Consider the following 23307-nt stretch of genomic DNA (forward strand, 5'->3'; position numbering starts at 1 on the left):
CTTAGCTATGAACAATGGGCTTGTTCTCACAACCTGTGTGATTTTAGATAAAGGGTTAACTATAATTGCCAAGTCAGGCATGCACTTGTGGAGTGTGACAGTGAGAACCTACACTTTATGGGCAATCATAGCCTCACCGTGGTGGCGCTTGCAATTATTGCTGATCTTAGTTGATCACAGTGGCAGGACTACAATTGCTGATAAAGCTCAGGTTCTCACATCAGCATGCCCAGCTTGGTAATCATAGTTAAACTATAGTTATGTGGATTGTGAGAATGAGCCTAGCTTGTCAGGAAAGAGCTCTCTCTACCCCTCCTGCTTCTGAGCTATGAAATCCAGGTCCCATCATAATGTCTCAGGAACTGGTACTGTTATGTTAACTCCCCTGCCCTGAATGGAGATTGTCAGCTTTGTTTGGGCGTGAGTAAGGATTTCTCATGTTAGCACTGGCCATATATTCTGTCCAACATACTTCCAGTTTTCAGGGAGTGGACAAGTAATGTACCATTGTGGGAGGATAACTCCAGTTACAAGTAGCTCATGCTGCTGGGTTAGCACTCCAGTGTTAATATCAGCAGCTTATAAAACTGCCATGTGATTTCACCCTGATTTTTAAGTAGTACATTGCTGTATGACTAAAATGAATTTTGGCTGCTTAGAACCAGGCTGGATGGTCAACACTGGCCGTGCGTATTGGCTACATAGTATATACATAGTACTGTGTGCAGTAGTGTGCAAAAGGTATTGTGTGTGAAGAAATGTGCAGAAATGTATTTGATGTGTACTTTGCATAAAAGCAGGCTCTCTTGATTAGTATGTGTTAAATTCAACTCAATAGCAACTTTGCATGTGACTGGTTCAATTATTGCCCAATTGTAAACAAAATGTACTTCAGAAGGTGTTTCATGATGTTTGAAGCAGTGTTCTGGATCACCATGTGCTGGACTATTCACAAGCAACATGTGCAAATCCACTGAAAAAAGTATACACACACTAAGAGTGGAGATAGATATTATGCTCAGAAACAGGACTGTTGTCTCAGCCAGATTGACATTCATGGTGTCATGAGAATGTGCATTTCCCCTGCTCCCACTCTACTTCATTGGTTACTGCTGGAGAGGTAAGTAGGGAGATAACACACATAAGCGTGCTTAAACATTACAGCGAAAGGGTGAGAAAATTCAGACACAGGGCTGCCATTCTGATGGCAGATGTGTGTTGCGCATGCCTAGTTCGACCACAACTTCAACATTCAATTTTTTTAAAAAATCCATCCTTAGCAAGATAATGTCACTCATGGCAGATCAGCCCAAGAGTTTCCTGTATTCCTTGAAGTTGGAAGTTTAGAAATCAGAACTAAAAAAACTACCATGTTGACGCGGGGTTTTGCACTCATTTCAATAGCTTGGCATGTACTACCCATGCTAATACTGCAATTCCTCCCACTCCCAACTCTACAGTGCAGACAAGCAGAAGATCAGTGCATGGCAGAGCACATGTTGTATGGATTACAAGAACGGGATAGCTTTGCATCAGTGCTGCATTAAAGTCCTCCCACCAACAATTATGCAGACTCGCCTCAGTGCACTGAATATAGACTGAGAATGCCAGAGGTTGACTGGGATAAGCACCAAATCTATCCTTCCGAGTTCTATGCGGCACCCTCTGGAGCAGTGGCTATGGCAGTGAAATCTTGCTGGAAATTTACTTGGGAGGAGCCACACTTGCCCACACCTTCCACGCCCTCCTCCTCCTCCTCCCAAAATGAACTAGTTGCTGACCAGGGCCATGCACAGTGTGTCCTATATGCCCATTTCATTCATTCCCACCCCCACCCGCCTTTACAGGAGATTTCTAGATTTCTTATTTTTTTGGTGGCTGTTTCTCATCTCAGAGTGCACCCAGATTTCACAGTATGTTGTAAAACACTTTGAAAACAAACAACAGTGAAAAAAGGTAGTTTCCTGGAAATGGTTTGAAAAATAATCAGGCAGACACAGCAGCTGAGCACTCTGTTTATTTTGCTGCGTTGACTGACATAGCAAAAAAGCAAACACTTGGAATTAAAGAATTAAGCCAAATGGGAACTAGGGCAGAGCTTGACTGAACAGATGAAAGCCTTTCAACTTTGGGGAGAGTATCTGCACTGCAGGGAAGTCCACGCGTGACCCTTCCCCCACCTCCATTCTTTACCAAATTGTGGGTCACTATTGCCCGGTCCTCTTTCCACATATATAGATAGTGCTAGGACTTTTATACTACTGATGTTGAAGGACAGTTTTCAATGTATAATAATATATCGGTTTGGGGGTGTGCAGTGTTTGAAAGTGAGAATGGGAGAAAGATTGCAAGAAAACAAACCTCAGTCAATATTATTGTTGTAAAATATTGTAACCATGTATAAATGCAACTTATTTTTTTTCTCCTTTAGCTTAATGGCCTGGGGCAGAATATATTAAAAATATACATTAAAAAAAGTTTGAGAATAAAGTAATGGAATGGGAAACCCCCCCACAAAAATTGCTGTGTGAGGTTGTGCCATACAATTTTGCTGCCTATACAGATATGTATTGCAAATTCATTACATTGTAATATTAAAAAAAGAACAAACTGCTTTGCATTTTGTTTTTATTTTTGTTTTGTTTGAAGTAAGTTGTTGCACATACAGGCCCCCCGCCCAAGTTGAGGATGAGAATAAAGTGAGATTTCATAATGCCACAGTAAAAAAAATTAAACAAAGGAAAAGTTGTTGAGAAAGAATGATAAACACCTAGAGCTTTGGCAGAGGAGACCCAAATAAATACTATTATTGTTGTTATTTTTAGTTGCAATAAATGGTCTCTTCTCTACTCCCAACGGAAATCTGTCTATTTTGTTCCTGACTCATGACAGATGAAATGTGATCGGAGGGGGCCTCCAAAGTCTCACGTTAATTGAAGTTGGCAAAAAATACTAACAGTGCCCTTTTGAACTGCTGACACAGAGCAGAATGGATTAAACAAGGCTAGATTAACAACAGGTGGCAGCTTACAGTCCTGCTGCCTCGAGAGAGTCTTAGAAGCAGCGACCACGGGAACATCCTGCAGGCAAACTTGGAGCCAGCCAATGAGTTGCTAAACATTAGGCTGCTGGTGGATGAAGTGAAGACCTGATTACAGGGGGAAAATAAGATTATTTTTATGTGGTGTTGGCGCTCACAGGTTGTTCTGAAGGAATTCCATAAGCACATACATACAGAAATTTACGTTGATTCTCCACATTTCTTTTTTTTTTTTTTTGAAAAGCACATCTGTGATCAGAGCTCAAAAGTATTCTCAGGTTTCTGCTCACAGGATGGTCTCTAGAAAAGTTACACAAATGATCAGTTCTGCTTTGCTGATCAATGACCGAATAAACTTATAACTAACTGATCAGTTCTGGTGTTTGCTTTCAATTAGTTTTCTTTCAAAAAGATATATTCCCAAACCAGCCCAAGTTGTGGGCAATTAGGTGTACCTAACAATTGCTGGTCCCGGATGTGGATGTACATCAATAGATGGATTCTGCTAGCAATAGATGGATCCTGCCAGTTCAGTGGGGCCCAGATGAGCATTGCAATGTGGTTACACATTCAGATGTGCTTCAGCATCTGCAGATGCCACATGTGCAGAAGCTGCAGAGCTGTCTTGTGGAATTGAGGCATGCATGAATATTAATCATTGCAACAGAATCATCCAAAGATGGCATAATTTATTATATTTAGCTCCCAACTTTTTTCTATGATGGAACTCAAGGTGACATACATAGTGTTCCTAGAATATCTAAGACAGTGGGTGCCCATCTGTTACCAACTGAAGGACATTACTAACAATTCTGTCTGCATTCGGGACCTACATCTCAGTGACTGGTTGAGATGCAATCACTTCACATCTCATCCCTGAGTCCCTTACACTACACCTGTCCCAGCAGTCATCTGAGGAAGCCTGGAAACGTGACTAGTAGACTACATGGGTCCTTCAACTCAATGGCAAATCTTGGCCAGTCACATGAGAATCACCACCAACACCATCCAGCTATCACTGAAGCTCTACTCCAACAAAGGTATTTAAGAGAAGGCTTCCTCCATTATGAGAAACCCGCCACTTCTTGCTTTAGTGATTTGAACTTCAAATCTGCATCATCCTGAATGGATGGGAAGTAAATGTTTAAAATACATAGAAGTCAGCATATGTATAACTGAAATACTGTAATAGCATATTCCTCCCTCTTTATTCCTTTTGCCTCCTCTTCCTCTGCCTTGTATCAAATTTTAAATTATAAACTCTGCAGAGTGCTTTACAGAGCATGAGAGACCCGAACTCTCATACTTTGTAAAGCACCACACACATTGATTTCTCTCCCTCTCTCACACACACTGAACAGGACTATTCCCCTTTGCTCGCCAATTCTGAATATATTTAACCTAGACCCTCAAATTCAGACCAAACAGAAGGTGTGTACAGTGCTCCCAATTAATGCTCAAGCTCTAGTTTTGTCAAGCCTCCATCTGAAGCTGCCTGATCCGAGTCAGACCACTGGTCCATCTAGCTAAGCACTATCTGTTCTGGTGGGTGGCAGGCAACTCTCCAGGGCCTCAGGGGGGAGTCCTTCCTTGCCTTGCAACCTGAGCAACTTTAGTGACAGACACAGGGAACTAAACCTGGGATCTTCTGCATGTTGTTATGGTCCCTAACCTGTGAAGGGCTGGTTACTGCTTACTCTAGTAGGATCACGGCACATGGATGGCACATTACAAGAGTATTCCTGGAGTTTACAATGAAAGAGAAGGGGGAAGGTATCCGCGGCTGTTTTAGAGCTTTTGTAGTTTCATCTCAGCTTCAAAGGAAGTTTAAAGGAAGAAAACATCTGGCATCGGGAGACAGGTAGCCCCTGAACTTACTCAGGATCATGACATCAGTTTTCAAATACACTTTCTGCACCCTTTGCTCCCAACATGATAGTGGTGTGAAATTTCACTAAAACCGCCTAAGCATTATCAGTGATTTTGATATTCCTTTATTGCTCCTCAGCCCAAAGGTGCCACTTCAACAGGAGTTAGCTTCAAGCAGCATTTAAGGTCTAATGGCTGATTATGCTTATGCTCCTCTTATTCCTACAAAACCCTGCAGAGGTTAGGAAGAAGTAGTGAACTGTTGCTGAGTTGTATTATCTCTGTTATTTTTGTAGAATGTTTATGTGGATAGCTCACAGTTATACAGATGATCTAGACTCATTTCAAACTGATTTTCAGGCAGGTTATGGGGTGGATATGGCCTTGGTCAGCCTGATGATCTCCAATTTGGAACATGGGCAGCTGCCATATACCGAGTCAGACCATTGGTCCATTTAGCTCAGTATTGTCTACACAGATTGGCAGCGGCTTCTCCAAGGTTGCAGGCAGGAGTCTCTCTCAGCCCTATCTTGGAGATACCAGGGAGGGAAGTTAGAACCTTCTGCTCTTCCCAGAGTGGCCCCATCCCCTGAGGGGAATTTCTTATAATGCTCACATGTCTCCCATTCAAATACAACCAGGGCAGACCAGACCCTGCTTAGCAAAGGCAACAATTCGTGCTTGCTACCACAAGACCAGCTCTCCTCCCTATTGAGTATTGGCAGAGGGAGTGTGACTCTTTTGGCCCTTTTGGATCTCTCAGAGGCTTTCCATACCATCAAGGCTTTCCATGGTATCCTTTGGGATCGTTTGAGGGAGTTGGTGGTGGGGGGGGGGGCATTGGTATGCAGTGGTTCCACTCCTACCTCTTGGGCAGATTCCAGATGGTGTCACTTGGAGATTGTTGCTCTTCAAAATGAGAGTTTTTATATGTAGTCCCTTGGGGCTCTATACCATCACTAATGCTTTTTCACATCTACATGAAACCGCTGGGAGAGATAATCATGAGATTTAGTGTAGGGTGTTATCAATATGCTGATGACACCCAAATCTATTTTTCCATGTCAACTTCATCAGCAAAAGGCATAACCTTCCTAAATACTTGCCTGAAGGCAGTAATGGGCTGAATGAAGACTATTGAATGGAAGCTGAATCCAAATAATACACAGGTACTTATTGTGCAAGGTCAGAATTCAATTTTGATCTGCTTGTCCTGGATGTGGATGGGGGTTGCACTCCCCCAGAAGGAACAGATGCACTGTCTGGGAGTACATTTGGATCCCAAACTCTCTCTGGTGTCTTAGGTTAAGGCAGTGGCCAGGAGTGCTTTCTATCAGCTTCTGCTGATACTCTAGCTGTGTTCGTTTCTGGAGATAAATGACCTTAAAACAATAGTACACATGCTGGTAACCTCTAGACTCGACTACTGCAATGCACTTTCCTTGGGGCTGCCTTCACACATAGTCTGGAAACTGCAGCTGGTGTAAAATGTGGCAGCCAGGTTGGTTTCTGGGTCATCTTGAAGAGACCAATATATATAACATATATTGAAAGAACTGGCTGCCAATAAGTTTCTGGGCAAAATACGAAGTGCTGGTTATAACTATACAGCCATAAACAGCTTAGGTCCAGGATAGCTGAGAAAGCATATGTTGAAGTAAGGGCTTCCCCACCTCTGGCAATTTTTAAGAAGTTGCTTAAACACACCTATTTACCCAAGCTTTTAATTCGGTTTAAATGTGATTTTAAAATTGTCTTAATGTTTAATTGTTGTTTTATTATGCTGTATTATTATGTTGCATTTATTGTAAACTACCCAGAGATGCAATTTTGGGGCAGAACAGGAATACACACACACACAAAAAAAACACCCCCCAAAAAACCACTAATCTTTATTCTACACAAGTAAAGAAGAAGCCTTTCCAATTTGGCAGCTGAGTAAAGTACATGGGGCCAAATGAATACCACCGGCTCCATTTATTCATCTGACATAAGCCCTATTCACACACCGTGCTGAATACATGTACATTCTTTGTGCAGCATACACATGTACAGATCTGTACTCCTGTACACACATATAGTCATCCACACATTATATTCAACACATGTAAAGCAGCACACTTCCAACCTGTACCATGTATTTGAGGGGGTCTGTACATAGGTTCATTTTTTAAAGAATGCATGTACAGTCATTCACACAAACACACATACATGTGTTCAGTCACTTGAATGCACATACAACATTATGTCTGGATAGAGCTATAACTGCAGATGGAAAGAGGTGGGGAGGGAGCTAGTATGGGCAAGTGGATCAGGGTGTGCAAAAGAAAAGAAGCCTATGGGCTTCTGGGTTATTCTTTCACTTAATGCAAGAAGGGGCTGGCCAGGTTGAGACACTGATTGCAGAATGAAGCAGCCCTCACACAGATGTGGAATTCTACATAGAAGATTGAGAGTCATTTAATACCTTAAATCCATTTAGGTGTGAAATTTCATCAAGTGGAAAAGTAATTTTTAATATGCTACTAGCTCAGTTGATGCTGCTTTTAATTTTTTTACATTCTCCTTTTCAAAGAATTACTAATCTTTTAATAATTCAGACCAATCATAGCCTCTAAACATATGAGAAAGTGGTAAAGGCATCTCTTTACAGCCATATGGAGACCATCTGTCAAGGTGTTGCATTTAATCCAAGACAAATGAGAGTTTGTTGCTTGTATCTTCTACTTTCCCTGTTACAGCTGGGGATATATTTTTAGATTGAAAGTTAATGATGAGACAGATAGATGCACTCCTTTGGCCTTTTTGTGCCTTCCCACATTTTACCTTTCCAATTATTTTTTCTGTCCCCAGCTTTTATATATTTTAGGTCTCAGTTTCTACACACTCACAGTCTTTACCCCCACCTACAATGTCACAATACAGAACATAAATGAAAGAAATAACCTGCATACAGATAGCTAAGAAGGTTTGGTAGGGAGGGTTCTAGATACACCTTCTCTTGTCTCAGCATTCATATATATTACATACAAATGGTTGAATCACTGTGTAACATAGATAGATAGATAGATAGATAGATAGATAGATAGATAGAATAGCAATTCAGAATTCTGTATAAAATGAGAGGAAACATCTTAGACGACACCACTGGAAACACCACAGTGACTGTAGCCAAAAACTCTCTTTTTCACAGAAACACATAAACATCACCATTATCTTAGCATTGAAAGATCTAATAGTAATTCCAAGTGCCCTTGGAGAACCAGCGTTGAAGGGGAAATGTGAGTGATTCTTGCAACTGCTTCTGTAGCTAAATTCCCTTCTGGTTCCCCAAGCCACAAATAACATAATCAATTAGCAACCCTTCTAGTGAAGTTTTAAATAAAGGTTCCTTATTTTTGAGGTTTTGATTATGTTGAGTTAATCTGTACTGGGCATGTTAAAATATCAACATTTTAGTTTCCCCATTCTGGACTTTATTCTGCTGTACTGTAGGAGGCACCACACCTTCAAGAATATTCAGGATGCTAAGTTTGTTTATAGATAGGGTGGCCATCAGTTGATAATGCTAATTTTAAGATCTTCTCTGCTTGGAGGAACAAAAGAAAACAGAAAAGCATGCCCATCAGGTTAAGTTATTGTTTGCCACAATACATGCTGCATTAACCATATTCACAAGGGTTTAAAAGGGGGGTGGAGCTTATTCATGTATTTTTACAAGTTATCTTAAGACAGTGCAGTGACTGTCTCTATTCAAAGCCAAGCAATAGCCCACAGATATTGCTAACAAATCTGCTTCATGTTTGCCTGGTTTCCAAAACTGTAGACACTTATTACAGGGCATAGGCACCGAAAGAGTTAAGCATTTCCTTCTTTCTCCAAGTAAACAGACAATCAAGGCAAATGAGGATAAAGTCAAGGACTTTTGGAGAGGAATTACTGGAACCAATTCCGGAAAATGAAACTGGCAAACAGGAGGCCTCCCTCTCAGTTCAGTATCCCTTCTGAGAAATCTTGCTGGAATTCCTGCTGGGAATACCTATCAGGACTGTGCTGTGTTTCCTCCAATGGATTACGCTTCAGCCACCACCATCACTGCTCCATTTCAACTAATTGTCTCAGATGTTGCCATTCATTATCCCTTTAATGAGAAACACAACTTTCCTTCACAGCCACTGCCGCAAGAACTTGGCAGGCAGCAGAATCATGAAGATCAGCAGATGCAGGACTGTAAAACAGCAGTTTGTTCTAAACTGAAATTACACAGAAAGGGCAAGTGATTCCAAACGGCTTCAGACCTAAGGTAGACTGAGCAACACTCCCACTAATAATCAGTGCTGACAGCTTGGCACTAGGTTACCTAGTGCTTCAGGCAAATGTTGCTTGTCATGAAGGACAGCCATCTTGGTTCAGATTTTCCCTGTGTGACATTAGGAGTGCGGCTCAGGTGAGGGTGGAGAGATCTCTGAGGTGAAGGGGGCTGTGAGTGACGGGAGCAATCAAGTACTAGCGTGCAGATGCTCTGCATGGGTTAAGCTAGTTATTTTAAAAATTTGAAATTGTTGTCACATTTTAACTTTTTAATTCTTCTTTTGTTTTACTAATGTTTTACTTTTTTGTAAACCGCCCAGGGATGCAAGTTTTGGGTGGTATAGAAATAGGTTTAAATGAATAATAATAAATAACATAAGAACAGCCCTGCTGCATCAAGCCCAAGGCCCATCTAGACCAGCATCCTGTTTCACACAATGGCCCACCAGATGCCGCTGGAAGCCTACAGGCAAGAGATGAGGGCATGCTCTCTCTCCTGCTGTTATTCCCCTGTGACTGAGATTGAGAGGCATCATGCCTCTGAGGCTGGAGGTGGCCCACAGCCACTGGACTAGTAACCATTGATAGATAGATCTGTCCTCCATGAATTTGTCTAAGCCACTTTTAAAGCTGTCCAAACTGGTGGCCATCACCACAGCTCAGGGCAAAGAATTTCATAGATTAATTATGTGCTGTGTGAAAAAGTACTTCTTGTCAGTCCTAAATTTCCTGACCTTCAGTTTCATGGGATTACCCCTGGTTCTAGGGTTGTGAGAGAGGGAGAAAAATTTCTTTATGTCGACTCTCTCCACTCCATGCATAATGTTATACACCGTGATCATGTCTCCCCTTAGTCGCCTCTTTTGTGAAGTAAAAAGCCCCAGATGCCGTGGTCTTGCCTCATAAGGAAGATGCTCCAGCCCCCTGATCAACTTGATTGCCCTTTTCTACACTTTTTGCAGTTCTACAATATCCTTAAGATACAGTGACCAAAACTATACACAGTACTCCAGATGTGGCTGCACCACATATTTGTACAAGGGCATGGTAATATTAGCATTTTTATTTTCAACCCCCCCTCCTAATGATCCCTAGCATGAAATTGTCCTTTTTCACAGCTGCCGCACACTGAGTTGACACTTTCAATTAGCTGCTCACCACAACCCCAAGATCTCTCTCCTGGTCAGTCACAGCTCAGATCTCATCAGCGTATATGTGAAATTGGGGTTTTTTCTCTGCCACAATATGCATCACTTTATATTTGCTTACATTGAACTGCATTTGGCATTTTCATTCATTCATTCATTCAATTTCTATACCGCCCTTCCAAAAAATGGCTCAGGGCAGTTTACATAGAGAAATTTTGTCACCCACTCCCCCAGTTTGGAGAGATCTTTTTGCAGCTCATCACAACCTTTTGTGGATTTCATTACCCTAAATAGTTTAGTGTCATCTGCAAATTGGCACTTTGCTGCTTACCCAAACTTCTAGATCATTTATGAACAAGTTAAAGAGAACTGGTCCCAGTACAGATACCTGGGGGACCCTACTTCCTATTTCCCTCCATTATGAAATCTGCCCATTTATTCCTACCCGGTTTCCTCTCTTTCAACCAGTTACTGATCCCCACATGTCCCTTTATTCCCTTGGAAGAGAGCTGGTCTTGTGGTAGGAAGCATAACTTGTCACCTTCGCTAAGCAGGCTGCATATGAATGGGAGACTACATGTGTGAGCACTGTAAGATATCCCCCTTAGGGCAGGGCTGCTCAACCGCCCTGAGCCTTTCTGGAAGTGTGGTATAAAAATTGAATGAATGAATGAATGAATGAATGAATAAATAAATAAATAATAAACTACAGCCCTCCTGCAGATGTTGGCCTACAGCTCCCATATTCCCTGTCTATTGGCCACAGTGGCTGGGGATTATGGGAGTTGTAGTCCAAAAAGAGTTGGGGGCCCCTAAGTTGAGTCTTATGGGGTGGATCTGCTCTGGGAAGAGCATCTAGGTTAAAAGTCCCCTCCCTGGCATTAGAGGTGTGCACGGAACCGCGGAGCTGCAGTCTGGCACTGGGGTGGGGGTTCCTTTAAGGGTGGGGGGAGGGTGTACTAACCCCTCCTGCCGCTTTCTCCCCTCCGGCGCACGTATTTTAGTCAGCAATAGGGGCGGCAGGATACCTCCCTGCCTCCCCTTCCCCCACTCGGCTGCAAAAGGCTTCAGGAAGCCTTTTGCGTGTGCGCGCGGCCACACACGCACACGCGCACATCACAGATACGTGATGCACACGCAAAAGGCTTCCTGAAGCCTTTTGCAGCCGAGTGGGGGGAGGGGCGGCAGGGAGGTATCCTGCCGCCCCAATTGCTGACTAAAATACGTGCGCCGGAGGGGGGAAAGCAGCGGGAGAGGTAAGTACACCCTCCCCCCACTCTTAAAGGAACCCCCACCCCAGTCTGCCCGAACCCCAAACTGCCCATGTCCGGACCGGTCTGGAGGCCTGTAGAATGGCTTCCAGACCGGTCCGTGCACATCACTACCTGGCATCCCCAAGATAGGGCTGAGAGAGATTCCTGCCTGCAAACTTGGAGAAGCCACTGCCACTCTGTGTAGATAATACTGAGCTAGATGGACCAACGGTCTGATTCAGTATATAGCAGCTTCCTATGTCTGCTAGGTTTACTCGAGAGCCTTTGGTGCGGAACTTTGTCAAAAGCTTTTCAGAAGTCCAAATACAGTATACTGTATCAACTGGATCACTTTTATTCACATGCCTGTTGACACTCTCAAAGAACTCCAAAAGGTTAGTGAGGCAAGGCCTGCCCTTGCAGAAGCCATGCTGGTTCTTCTTCAGCAAAGTCTTTTCTTCTGTATATTTAACAATTTTGTCTAGATCAGTCACCAAACTGATACTGGATCAGTATGATTTCCATCAATTTACTCAGCACTGAAGTTAAGCTGACCAGCCTGCAATTTCCTGGATCCCCTCAGATCCCTTTAAAAAATTGGAGTCACATTGACTACTTTCCAATCCTCCGGTACAGAGACTGATTGTAGGGACAAGGTACATTTTTTTGCTAGGAGATCAGCAATTTCACATTTGAGTTCCTTCAGAACTCAGGTGGATGCCATCTGTCCCTGGCGACTTGTTAATTTTTAATCATCAAGACAGTTTAGAACATTTTCCCTTGTCACCCCAAATTGGCCCATTTCTTCAGCCTCTAAACCTGAGAACTACAGGTTACTCACCTGTAACTTTGCTTCTTCTAGTGGTCATCTGTACTTTTACACCAGTGGGCTATGTGCCTGCGCAGAGACCTCACTGGAACCTAACAAGCTCAATTCTCCTGCTTTGGGAGGGAACCCCACCCACAGCCGCTATATGTGTCTGTGCCACTCCTCATCCCTTCAGTCACAGAGTCTGCCTTCAGGAGACCTCACAGGGAGGATGAGAGGGTGTGTAAAAGTACAGATGACCACTAGAATAACCAAAGTTACAGGTGAGTAACCTGTTGTTCTTCAACGTGGTCTCTGTCTTTTACACCAATGGGTGCATAACAAGCTAGCACCCAAGGAGGAGGGAAGAAACAAAGCAATATGTAATCTGCCAGAATCTTTTATTTCAGAAACAAGTACATCAACTGAAAATAGACTGCAGGACACTCCTGCCAAATACAGCATCATTCTGTGCCCTGGCATCAATACCATAATGGCGGATAAACGAATGGACAAACAGTGTCCCAAGGGAATGCACGATCAAAGGCCACAGAGGCTGCCACGGATCTGATCGAGTAGGCCTTAACAGAAGCAGGTAACTGCTTATGAGCCAATTTATAACAAAGCTCAACCGTCAAAATTATCCACCTGGACATAGATTGAGCAGAAACTTGGAGGCCTTTACGATGCCCATCACAGAGAACAAACAGGGAAGGAGTTTTCCTCCAGTGAGCAGACCTCTGGACACAGAAGGATAATGCCCTTCTAACGTCCAAGCGATGTAACCTACACTCTGCATCAGAGGAAGGGTCATGGAAGAATACGGGCAGAGTAAGTGGAAAGGAACGATGGAACCTTAGGGAGGAATTGTACATCCAGCCTAAGCACCACCTTGTCCTTGTGAAATTGAAGGTAAGGTGGATCAACCCTTAGTGCCCGTAATTCATTCACCCTACTTGCGGAGGTGATGGCCACCAGAAAGGCCACCTTCCAGGTAAGGAGACAGGGATCAATTGAAGTCAAAGGCTCAAAGGGAGGCGGCATCAATCTGGCCAGAACCACAGACAGATCCCAGGTTGGTGACATAACAAGATCATCAGGAAAAACATTTGACAGACCCTTCAGGAAACTCTTAACCACTGGGTCTTTAAACCATGAAGCCCGGGTTGCTGGGGAATGTGCCGCAATGGCAGCCAAATGTACCTTAAGGTATGAGAGCTTCAAACCAGACTCCTTAAGTGAGAGAAGATAATTACAGACATCTTGTACAGAAGGGTTATACACATCAAACCCATGCAGGCTAGCAAAGGAACCGAAATAAGTCCACTTATGGTGTAGGATTTTCTAGTGGACTGCTTCCTGGCTGCAACCAAAATGTCTATTAGTCTCAATGGGAAGTTGGCAGGACCTTCCAGGCGGACAGATGAAGGGTCTGCACGTTTGGGTGGAGCACCCAACCCCTCTCCTGCTACAGCAGGTTCAGTCAAGTGGTGAGGCGCATCCAAGACACCGCCAGCTGCCTCAGGGCCGGAAACCAAGGCCTCCTGGGCCACTAAGGGACTATCAGGATGGCCCTGGCCCGCTCCAATCTCAGTTTGCTCAGCACCCTCAGAATGAGGGGAAATGGAGAAAACAGGTACAGTAGAGGGCCTTTCCAAGACAGGACGAAGGCATCACCCAAAGAGCCCTCGCCCTCCGCTCCTCTGGAGCAATAGAGGGCTCACCGAGCATTGTCCCAGGAAGCAAATACGTCCAGAACTGGAACACCCCACTTTGCGAATATGTTCCTGAGAACACCCTGGTCCAAGGTCCATTCATAGGAGACTGACACAGTCTGGCTCAATATGTCTGCATGGACATTCAGGGCACCCTGAATGTCCTATTCTTCTCCGGCACCCAAACCGCAGAAGAATAGGACACCGCATGCGCCACACACCAGTGCCAAAGATCCACTGACAGGAACAGAAGGCTCCTTGAAGACGTGCTGCCCTGTCAATTGATGTAAGCTTTTGCCTTCATATTGTCCATTTGGACTGTCATCGAGTAACCCACCATTACTAGCAAGAACCCCTTGAGTGCATTGAATATGGCCAGCAACTATAAGTAGTTGATGTGTCGAGTCCTTTCCCTGGGGGACTAATGTCCACTCAGGTGAAAGCCGTCCAGGTGCGCTCCCCAACCGAGCTCTGATGCATCGGTCGTAATCACCCATCAAGACCGGGGAGTTCTGAAAGGGGTGCCGATGGCCAGATAGTGGATCTCGGTCCACCAGGCCACAGTTGCCCGCACCCATCAAGGGGGCATCCGTTCCAAACGAGCCAGATCCCAAAGGGGGTCCAAGAACCAGCACTGGATGATTCGCATCCGAAGGCATGCCTGAGGAAGCACATAAGTGGTGGCTGCCATATGTCCCAACAAGTGCTGCACTGAGTGCATAGTCTGGGGAACTCCGGCTAGAAAGGCAGAGGCCAGCCTCCTGAGCATATGTATGCGGGTGTTCAGGAGGAAGACCTTCTCCAAGGTCTCACTGAAAATCAGCCCTATGAATTGAATCCTGTGGGTTGGTTCCTGCTGAGATTTCTCAAAATTGATCTGGAAACTCAGAACCTGCAGAGTATCCACTACCATCTCAAGGGTGTCCAAGACCACCCATTTGGTTCTCGCCAGGATGAGCCAATCGTCCAAGTATGGCAGGATCTGCATGTCTTGCTCCTGCAGGAAAGCCACCACAGGGGCCAGGCATTTTGTAAAAACCTTGGGCGCTGTTGTGAGACCAAACGGCAGGGCCTTGAATTGATATATGATCCCCTCTATCTGAAAACAGAGGAATCATCAATGTTTACGATGTATTGAGATGTGATAATACGCATCCTTGAAGTCTAGTGAGACCATCCACATGCCTTTCTCCAGGATGGCCAGTATGGTAGGCACTGACAGCATCTGGAAGCGCTTGTACACCAGGTGCCTGTTCAGGGCCCTGAGGTCCAATATAGGATGCCGACCTCCATCTGGTTTGGGGACGATAAAGTACCAGGAATAGAAACCGGGGCTCTCTGGATTGGCGACCTGTTCTATTGCATCCTTTGACAGGAGAGCAGTGACTTCTTCGTCCAGTTCCAGAGTATACAGAGTAGACACGACCCCGGACACGGGTAGTGTCCTGCAGAACTCGAGAGCATAACCCAAACATACAACTGTGAGGACCCACTGGTCCGTGGTCACCTTGTCCCATTCAGTAAAAAATGGGGTCAGGCAAGTCCGAAAATTCCATGAATCATTGTTTTTTTGGAAAGATGTTTGGGCGTTGCTTTTGAAGGCCGGCTTAATAGGTTGTGGGCCGGACATGTATTGGGACTGGTACTTTTGCCCTGAAAGGAATGTTCAGAAGGTGCTTGTTGTTGAGATGGGGCCTTCTGTTGATAAGGGGACCACCTAGAAGGCTTCTGCGGTTTGGGTGCCGGAGAAGAATAGGACATGGACCTCACCATGCTCTGCAGCTTCTGGACTTTTTGAAGCATGTCATCAGTCTATTCGGCAAAGAGGCTAGAGCCTTTAAAGGGCAGGTACTCGACACTAGCATGAGGCTCATAGGTCAGGCCAGAGGAACGCAGCCAGGCATGCCACCTGAGAGCCACCAATGTGGCCATCACTTTGGCTGCACACACCATTGAGTGTCTAGCTGAGTAGAGTTCTTGTTTAGCAACTTGTATTGCTTCTCGTAGGAACGCCTTGGCAGGATCTCGCTTATCTTGTGGCAGTAGATCCAGGAATGAAGCCACTTTCTCTCACAGAAAGTGATCATATTGGGCATTGTAGGCCTGATAGTTGGTCACTCTTAAGTGGAGAGCTGAGGTCAAATAAAACCTTCTCCCAAAGGAGTCCAATTTTCTGCCCTCATCACCCGCTGTCGACTGGCTGTGACCCCTAGTCTTCTGCAAAGACGCTTCTACTACTATAGAATTAGGGATAGGATGATTCTTTAGGAATGCTGTATCATCCTGTAATTGCACCCTATAAAAGTTCTCCAAGCATCTATTAGGCTGAGAAAGAGTCGCTGGCTTCTTCCAGTGACCCTGCACGACCCCCAACAATGCTGGGTTAAAGAGGTAAAGCGGTTGGCACCTTAGCCTCCGCATTGATAAGGCTAAACAAAGGGTCCAATTCCCCTTTCTGTTGCGTACCGAGGCTCATGCCCAAGGCTGAAGCCGTCCATGCCACAGATGCGGAGTACTGTTTAAGATCTTCCGATGGAGAAACAGGCGTAGAGTCTGACTATATATCCTGGGAAGATGAGCCCCGGGAAACATCCTCCTATTCCAGAGAGCTAAGATCACTCTTATAGTCTGACTCAGGAGGCGCTGATAAGTGCTGGGCCAAGGCCGCCTAAACTGGAGGGGAGTCCTTTTTGCTGCCCTTACAAGTTGGTATCAAGGCAGGAAGCTCCACTGGCAGGACCTGGGTAGAGAGTGAGGCTTGCTGCACAATAGGAGCCGCAGAGGGTGAGACGTGCTGCTCAGGACAATCCTGAGGAGAAAGGTGTGGGGAGCGAGAGCATGGAGTGGGAAGGTGGCTCACGTCAGTCCCAAACAGTTCCTGATCTCCCATATGCGGGATCATCTGGGTATCGAGGGCCATATTGAGGTCGAACATAGTTCGAGTAGTCTGAATGATAGTCCCCACGGTATCAGTCATAAGAACACAAGTCCCGTCACCAAGCACTATACAAGGGTGCCACCTTATCCAAAGGAGAGCGATGCTCCTATACATGGTACCAATCCATGTACATGGGCTCACGACAGTCCCAGTCCTGATCCTGTCTGTAAAGAGAGGAGCGGTCTTCCTAGTCCAATGGGAATTTCGATCTCTAGGAGAGAGACGCTCCTGATGTGGTCGAGAGGGTGACTGACACCGAGGCAGCCACGACACATCTTCTATGGGCTTTTCTGGAGAATAGGCCTCCTCCCCTGACGAAGCATAGCCAGGCTTATCCGTTGCTACCAACTGTTCTCTATGCGGGCAAGCACGCTCAGGTGTCACATGCAACGAATCTCCGGTCAGCGGTGAATCCAACTTAAGTTTCTTGGCCAACGGGCCCTCTGGCATCGAAAATGACACATTTTTCTGTTTCTTTGGGATAGGAGGGAGGTGTTGACCTGCCAGCAAGTCATGAGGCAACTTCGGCATCTTCTTCTTTGGCTTCGACCCCGAGGTAGTCGAAGGATCCAGCACCGTTGGCAGAGGGTATCGGGGCAAGTCTTCCAAACACACCAAAGTGTTCGAAACCGTCACAGAAATAACGATGGGGGGGGGGGGAGGCGCTGAAACCGGTATTGAGGTCGGAATTTTGACTTCTACAGAAGTGGATTCAGGATGGTCAGACTGTACCAACGAAGCCATTTTAACTGACCGCTTCAAAGATAAGGCTTCCGAAGACTGGAGAGCCAAGTCCCACAGGGCTGCGCGCAGGCGAGAAGCCCTATTCTTGCGAGCCTGCTTTGTAAACCTCTGGCAGTTGTAAACCTCTGGCAGTGAAGACAGGTCTCAACAATGTGGGATTTCCTCGGACAAAGAAGACACTCGGTATGAGTATCGGGGGAAGGAATCTTAGATCCGCAATGAATGCATTTCTTGAAGTTCATTGTGCCCGGCATAAATGCCATAGGTCGGCCACCATGCTCCGTCCCAGCCAGGATCAGAGCTCCAAAGGAAGAAAAAAACCCGTAAAAAACAAAATGCCAAGGGAAAAAAAGCTACTACATGAAAATAAAGAAGAAACAGAGAAGAAAGCAGGAAAAAGCAAGGGGATAGATACTGATCCTACTCATTGCCGAGCTGCAGATTCCACGATGTTGATTGAAGGGCGGATGACGAAAGACTGAGGGGATGAGGAGTGGCACAGCCGGATATAGCAGCTGGGGGAGGGGTTCCCGCCAAAAGCAGGAGAATTGAGCTTGTTAGGTTCTGACAAGGTCTCTGCGCAGGCGCATAGCCCATTGGTGTAAAAGAGAGAAACCATGTCGAAGAAGCTCAGTTCCAGAGAGGGTATATGGTCTACATCCTCTGCCGTGAAGACAGATGCAAATAACTCATTCAGCTTCTCTGCAATCTCCTTATCCTCCTTAATAATCCCTTTCATGCCATCTTCATCTAAGGGACCAACCGCCTCCCTGGCAGTTTTTCTGCTTCTGATATATTTAAAGAAGTTTTTCTTATCTCCCTCAACACTCCTAGCTATATACTCCTCAAACTCTCTTTTTTGCATTCTTTATTGTCTCCTTGCATTTCTTTTGTCAGAGTTTATGTTCCTTCCTGTTCTCTCCATTTGGGCAGGACTTCCATTTTCTGAAGTCTTCTTCCCTTTTATAGCTTCACTTACTTGTTAGCCATGCTGGCGTCCTCCTGAACTTGGTGATACCTTTCCTGCTTCTTGGTATACATTCTAACTAAGCTTCTAATATTGTGGTTTTAAATAGGTTCCATGCTTTCTGGAGTCATTTGACCCTCATGATATTCCCTTTCAACTTCCTTTATACCAGTCCCCTCATTTTTGAGAAGGTTCCTCTTCTGAAGTCCAGTGCATCAGTGTTGGACTTCCTTGACAAATCTCCACTTGCATATATGTTGAATTGGATCACACAGTGGTCGCTGCTTCTCAATGGCTCCACAACTTTTACATCTTGCACCAGGTCCTGGGCACCACTCAGGATTAAATCCATGTTCACCATCTGCCTGGTTCGTTCTGTGACTAACTGTTCTAAGGTATGGTCATTTGGCCTCTCTTTCATTACGTGAATGTGAATTTACCAGGTCTACGTGTGGGTAGTTGAAGCCACCCATTATTACTGCTGTCTCTCTCTTTGACGCCTCTCTTATTTGTTTGTTTGTTTGTTTGTTTGTTTCTCCAACTCCAGGTCACTCTCAGTGTTTTGATCTGGAGGGTGATAGCATGACCCTAGTAACACATTTCCTTTCAGTTCTCGATTTGCCACCAATATTTTTGTATGACGCTGGTCCTCTTCGGTTTTCTGGCTTGTTGGAAACTATCCCTTCTTTAACATACAGTGCTACTCTTCCCCCAATCCTCCCCTCCCTGTCCCTTCTGTAGAGTTTATATCGTCCCACTGGTTCTCACAGTTCCACCCAAGTTTCCGTTCCATGCACCATATCTATGTTTTCATTAGTAACCAGGCACTCTAGCTCACCCATCTTCGCTTGGAGGCTTCTGGCATTGGTATATAGACACCTATATGCCAAGTCCCTCACCTGGTGTAGGCGCATGCTATCTCCCTTATCATCATTTCACCTTTTTGGCCATCTGACATATGTTTCCTTCTGCTCAATTCCTGGCTCTACTCTATCCCCTTCTGGTTTATCTGAAACGTGCACACCCTCACACCTTAAGGATTTTGCTAGCTGAACCAGATACGACTCAGTTCCTGTCAACAATCCCCTCCCCCACCCAGGCATCATTTTAAAAGCTGCTCTGCGACTTTTTTTATTTTAAGTGCCAGTAGTCTGGTTCCATCTTTTGTACAGGTGTCGCTTGCCCCCCAATGTATCCCAGTGCTTAATAAATCTACCCACTACTAAGAGGAGTAACCCACCCCCTGGAGGAGTGCCCTCGATGCGAGAGGATATGGGCGCATCAGGGCACATCACCCAAGGAAGGAGTCCCTGCTAAGGGAGTGTTTCCCTCTTCCTCAGATTGATGTCCTCCTTCACTGAGACCCTCATTCTCCCTGACAGAAGCTCCACCAGCCTGGGAGTGGGATGGCTCTATCACATCCCTGAAGGTCTCATCCACACTCCGCTCTTAGCTTCTCCAGGTCAGTGACCTTGGCTTTGAGGGAATGAGCATGTTCCCTGAGAGCCAGGAGCTCTTTGTACTGAGCACACACCCAGGAAATCTGCGTTTCAGGCAGGTAGTCATACATGCAACACTCTGTGCAATACACTCCGCCCCTGCTGGCATTCTACCTGTATAACAGTTTGACTGGCTATTTAGAATACATAGAGTTTGTTCATTTGAAGCTATGTATTGGGTGCAGTTGTCAGCTGAATGAAGGTTTTAAGCTTTGTCTTCCAAGAAAATTACAAATGTTGGTTAGTACTCACCTTATCCTTGTGCTACGTGTTTCCTCTGTGATGAAGGGGGACCACTTGTATACCTCCCCACAATCTCTCCTGCTAACTGGGCAAAGAGGTATCTTTTACCGTGGTGATTCTCTTTACTTAGCAGGGAGAGAGTAACTGGCCCTATCCACCCCCAGCACAGTACCTCCAGTGACTGTTGCTGGTGTCTATCTTGTTTCTTTTTAGATTGTGAGCCCTTGGACACAATCCAAGGGAGACAAGCATCCATCTTATTTATTTGTTATTTCTCTGCGTAAACCACCCTGAACCATTTCTGGAAAGGTGGCATATCAATCAATCAATCAATCAATCAATCAATCAATCAATCAATCCCTGCAAAACTCCTTCAATATATATTTGCAAACTCCTGTTCGCAAAGTTCCTGGGAGCAAAGCTCCTTTGGTCTGAACCTTGTCTTCAAGATCTACAGGCATGACTCTCCTCAAGAATGTGACCCATCCCACAAGCTGAGTCACTCACCTGGAATTTATCGCCCACTCAGGCTAACTGTTCTTGCTTTCTAAAAAACGCCCACTTCCAGCCAGCCAGAAATCAAACCCTGGAAAATGACTAGCCCCAACAAATTTAGCTTCTCCTTTCCCCTTTGTTTTCTTGTTGAATTACTGATTTATTTCCTTGTTGTGTTCCATTGCCTGATGTCTTCTTTAGGAGAGAAATACAAGCTGGTTGTCTCCTCTGTCCTCAAGATCTGCCTCAAGATGAGTCATGTGAGGAACCAGGGCTGGGAGAAATGATCAATTGGCTTTGCTGTTTTCAGTCACTGACAAACTTGGATCCCTCAGCCAAGCTTAGGTAAACTGATGGATTTAAGCTGCTTATGTCCCAGCAACTTCCACAGTTCTAAATTTCAAATACTGCTGGGTTCAAAAGAAACTAAACAAGCTTAAAATCAAGTACTCAATTTACCTGTTTGAGTTTCATGCCCTTATAGCATCTTGCAGTGTGCAATGTTTATGGGGAAGAAGTAAAGCTAGCATAAATACTACTACTGACTGTGTTTCCTTCTTCAGAAATCTAGTGACGTGTCTTTGCTGTTGGTATAACACAGTGGTTAAGATGAGCTAAGAGCTGCAGATCCCAGGTTCAAAGCACATCCCATCCCATGAATTTGAAGGGTTGCTTTTGGCAAGTGATTACCACTCAGTCCTCATCACTTATGTAAAGTGATGATCAGAGCCTTTGAATTGAGCGATTTATAAATGAATGAATGAATGAATGAAGTGCTGTGAACTCAGGTAAAGTGCTTAGTATTATACCTATTGGCCAACATGTTAGCACCAGAATTTCCAAGCCACTGGGGCTGCTGCGCAATTGAATATCAGCGCAATTGAATATACCTGACACAATAACCACAAGGCTGGCTTATATGTGTGCAGCAGCTGTTAGGTCAGAAACTGCAGCATTGCCTTGCACATGTTGGCCATTATTCGTATATAGCATACTTTGTGTAACATTTTACAGACATCAGCCCACTACTATTTGCTTTTGCTTCTCCTACCAAGGCATTTTGGAATTGTAGTTCAGCATAAGCCACCTTTATACAATTTTAAAATTTTAATGTGTTTTTATCTGATTTTTATCTTTTTATGAATTTTAAATGGGTTATATTTTATGTTTTAATTCTGTACACCGCCTAGAGATTTTTTATACTAGGCGGTATATAAATTCAATAAATTAAAAAATAATAATAATAATGGTGCAGTGGGGAAGAAACTTGCTTAGGGAGCAAGAGGTTGCTGGTTCGAATCCCCACTGGTATGTTTCCCAGACGATGGGAAACACCTTTATTGAGCAGCAGTGATATAGGAAGAAGCTGAAAGGCATCATCTCGTATTGCATAGGAGATGGCAATGGTAAACCCCTCCGGTATTCTACCAAGGACAACCACATGGCTCTGTGGTTGCCAGGAGTTGACACCAACTCAACGGCAGAACTTTACTTTATACGCAGCTGAACAAGACCACCAATAAATAGCAGATGCTATTGCTTGCCTGCTATGCAAAGGAGGGAAAAAAAAATCCCTCCAAAGTCCTTGCTACAGTTCTTTTTCCTTTCAATGATACATTTCTAGCATGAGGGTAAGATGTTTGAATGACCAAATTCAATATTTTATATTTTAAAAAATCCAAGTACCATCCAAATTTTAACAAAATGGTAAATAGGAACTTTTGTCTACTGGAGTCAGAACCTTTAACACAATCCTCCACAAGCACGAGGATTACAAATGTAATTTTTATGACTCTCTGAGCATTTCTCAAACTTGAAACTGAACACCCCTCCTCAACTCAGTCTACCTTATGCTCCCCTAATTCAAACTTAGTACCAGCCATCTGTGGCATCTCAGCTCCAGACAGTCCGGGATGAATCTGATTACTTAGATCCTTTCCAGTCTGGCTTCCGACCTGTATACCGGATGGAAACTGCTTCCGTTGCCCTGGTGGATCACCTACGCCAGGAGATAGACAGAGGGAGTGTGACTGTTGATTATCCTGAACCGATCAGTGGCTTTCGATACCATTGACCATGGGATCCTTCTGGATTCTCTCTCCAGGTTGCAACTTGGGGGCATGGTTATGTATTTATTTCGCTCCTACCTGGAGGATCGTACTCAGAAAGTGGTGCTGGGGGACGCCTGCTTCAATCCTTTGCCTTTGGCCTATGGGGTGCCACAGGGATCTATTCTGCTGTTCAACATCTACATGAAACCACTGGAAAGGTCATCCG

General features: G+C 44.7%; 1 protein-coding gene across 3 annotated transcripts in view; it reads right to left on the reverse strand.

Annotated features, from left to right (window-relative positions):
- Positions 1-1999: 1999 nt before the first annotated feature.
- The window catches only part of EXT2 (exostosin glycosyltransferase 2), a 160433-nt gene continuing 139125 nt past the window's right edge, over positions 2000-23307 (reverse strand). Inside the window, exon 15 of one of the 3 annotated variants that reach the window (XR_008311287.1) lies at positions 2000-3148. The gene's annotated coding sequence lies outside the window, so the exon portion shown is untranslated. Of the gene's footprint in view, positions 3149-6786; positions 9163-22696; positions 23030-23307 lie in introns of those variants that run through there. The other 2 variants (XR_008311286.1, XR_008311288.1) reach the window with 2 other exon arrangements.

This window comes from Hemicordylus capensis, chromosome 1 (assembly GCF_027244095.1).
Source record: "Hemicordylus capensis ecotype Gifberg chromosome 1, rHemCap1.1.pri, whole genome shotgun sequence".
NCBI lineage: Eukaryota > Metazoa > Chordata > Lepidosauria > Squamata > Cordylidae > Hemicordylus > Hemicordylus capensis.